We start from the raw sequence: 3,078 nt of genomic DNA, 5'->3' as shown, positions 1-3,078 counted from the left end.
CGGCAGCGACGGCGGCGGTGGCGGCAGCGGTGGTGGCAGCTTAGGGTTAGGGTTTGGGCGCGGGGCGGGCTGGTGGCTCAGGTGGGCTCGGGCGGCGCATTATAAAGGCCCGGCCAGGCGGAGTCCTGGTCGAACATGGCCCAAAGTCGGTTTCATTTTTTTAAACATTACGCACAGAAACACAAATAAAAGAAATACTAAAAGGACTCCAAAAATCCTGAAATAAATTTTCTCTGACTTCTAAAATCAAGCCGGTTTAGATGAACATTTATTTGGGGCCTAAATGCAATTTTGAAAAACGCGCATTTTTCCTAAGTTCAAATAAAATAGCAATAAACTCCAAAATAAAATCTTATTTGATTTTATTATCAAATCCTCAATATTTCTTTATGTTGGGAAAGTCATTTTATTCCCTCTCTCATATTTTAGTATAGAAATAATTTAAGATAAAATAAATAAAATTAAATGATCCTATTTTCAAAATTTGAGAAAATTCAAATATGAAAATAACGAAATTCCCAACTCTCTCTGTGGGTCCTTGAGTTGCGTGAAATTTCTAGGATCAAGCCAAAATGCAATAAAATATGATATGCAATGATGATCTATGTATAACATTCCAAATTGAAAATTTGGGATGTTACAAACCTACCCCCCCTTCAGATGAATCTCGCCCTCAAGATTCGGGTTGGCTAGAAAATAGGTGAGGGTGGTCCTTCAGCAGATCTTCCTCTCGCTCCCAGGTGGCTTCATCCTCGGTGTGGTGGCTCCACTGAACTTTGCAAAACTTGATAACCTTGCTGCGGGTGACTCGGCTCGCATATTCGAGAATCTTGACTGGTTTCTCCTCGTAGGTCAAATCACTATTCTACTGAATTACTTCCAGCAGCACTGTATCTCCCACCGGTATATCAGCCATCTCTGCATGGCACTTCTTCAACTGGGAAACATGGAACACATCATGAACTCCTAACAATCCTTCGGGCAATTCCAATTTGTAAGCGACTTCTCCCATTCGCTCAAGAACTTTGTAAGGTCCCACAAAACGTGGCGCTAACTTTCCCTTAACTCCAAAGCGCTTAACTCCACGAAGTGGAGATACATGAAGATAAACTCTGATAACATCTTGTAGCGACCCGACCCGAATGGATCAAGTCTCTGTGCTTAAGTGTCATCCCTGGATCGGTATGCTAACACACACAGTACTCGAGGATTTTTAACAGAGGTAAATCACATGTATAAAGTAACATAAATACGATTACCTCAATCCAAATAGCGGAAGTAACAAGGTTGTGGATTCCCATCAACACCAACGGCAAAGTTGAGTATAGGAATTGTAACCCTAACGTATCACTTACTCGTCGTAAGAATCCTGCAACATGAGACGTTGCAGCCACAAAGGGTCGGTACATTGAATGTACTGGCAAATTCACACCATAGAGCAATGATGAATAATAACTATCACTACATGCATATATGGCTGGTGGAGGCTCTATGGTTAAAATGTTTTTGCGCAAAGCCAATTTTTTCCCTACTGCAAAGGAATATATTTCATTTAACTATCATGGTGGTTGTTAAACATTGAGAATGGTTGACAGCATTCTCAATCCCAATTAAGCATCATCTTTAAAAACCCAACAAAATTAATTAAAGTAACATGATGAGATTCACATGATAATCCAAGTACTAGATACTCAAGACGTCCATAACCGGGGACACGGCTAATCATGATTAGTTTGTACACTCTACAGAGGTTTGCGCACTTTTCCCCACAAGACTCGATCTCCTCCGTTGGATTCCTCGCACTTCAGGGTGTTTGAGAAACGGATGACCGAGACACCGTCTTTCAGAAGCGTTAGCACCTTATGATGGGTAGACAGTTTCACCTACTTTCCCCTACATCTGCTAGTCTACCACTGTAAGAGTTCACACGACTTAATCAACTATGCTAGAGCCCATAGTAGCTTGTGGCTGCACACATAAGTTTCTAGCATGAATAATCTCATGATCCCTTTGAGCCTGGGTGGCGGTCCATAAAGAAAACAGGCAATCCTGGAATACCCAGGTGCCTCAATCCACCCAGATGTGTATTAAAGTTGCCACATTAAATAAACCACTTAACTTAACAATCTCACATCTGTAATGGATACACTCACCCAATACACGTCTACTAGCATAGCATGGCATAATAAGCAAATGTAGAAGTAACTCCCAAGGGTTTGATAATAAAATAGGTAATAGGTACTACCTCATCTACTTCCCAAAACCCACATATTAATCAGATCCTAATGATGCAATTGTTTGAGGATGATCTAATACAATAAAACTGGGTAGTAAAGAGGTATAATCAAAGTGTTATGGCCTTGCTAATGATCCGTGAAACCTAGAGATTCGAAGTACCAAGCGGTGCACTCCGGGTACTCTATCGCAAACAAACAAGCATACAATAAGCACTCATCTAATGCATGGGTAAAACTCAAATAAGAGATCTAACCAGAAAGCTCAACTTAAGAACTCCAGTTTGCAAAAAGAATCAAATCAAACGAAGCAACGAAAGTCAAACGGCGAAAGAAACAAGCTTTGTTTACTAATCTGGACCTAAGTCAAATTTTACAGTAGCAAAACTTGTTTGAGTTGGCTAAACGGAAGAGGGTTTCGAGACGAAACTCTAGGCGCTTGAATCGCCTGATTCTGATAAACGAGCGAAAAGATAAACTAAAACGAAAAACAGATCGGAAATCACGATCAGAAATAATCGCGGAAAATCCGAGAAAAAGAAAAACTGACGAACAGGCTAACGAACGAACGTTCGCTGTCTGCGGCTAAATGACGAAAACCGTTCATTAAAACGAACATACGGACGAACGTCCGCTAAATAAACTAAACCGGGAAAAAAACATATCTAGGTTTTCTTAAAAACAGAACGAAAAACCGGCGGAAAAACCGAACGGTTTTCTTGAGGAAAACCGCCAGCGGTGAGGCTGCGGCTACCTCCGGTGAGGGGGCGGCAGGGTCCGGCGGGGTCGGCGGCGGGGTCCGGCGGGGTCAGCGGCGGGGCGGCGATGGCCGGCGGCGTAGATG

This window comes from Triticum aestivum, chromosome 2B (assembly GCF_018294505.1).
Source record: "Triticum aestivum cultivar Chinese Spring chromosome 2B, IWGSC CS RefSeq v2.1, whole genome shotgun sequence".
In the NCBI taxonomy this organism is placed as follows: Eukaryota; Viridiplantae; Streptophyta; class Magnoliopsida; order Poales; family Poaceae; genus Triticum; species Triticum aestivum.
Note: the sequence above shows the minus strand (reverse complement) of the source record.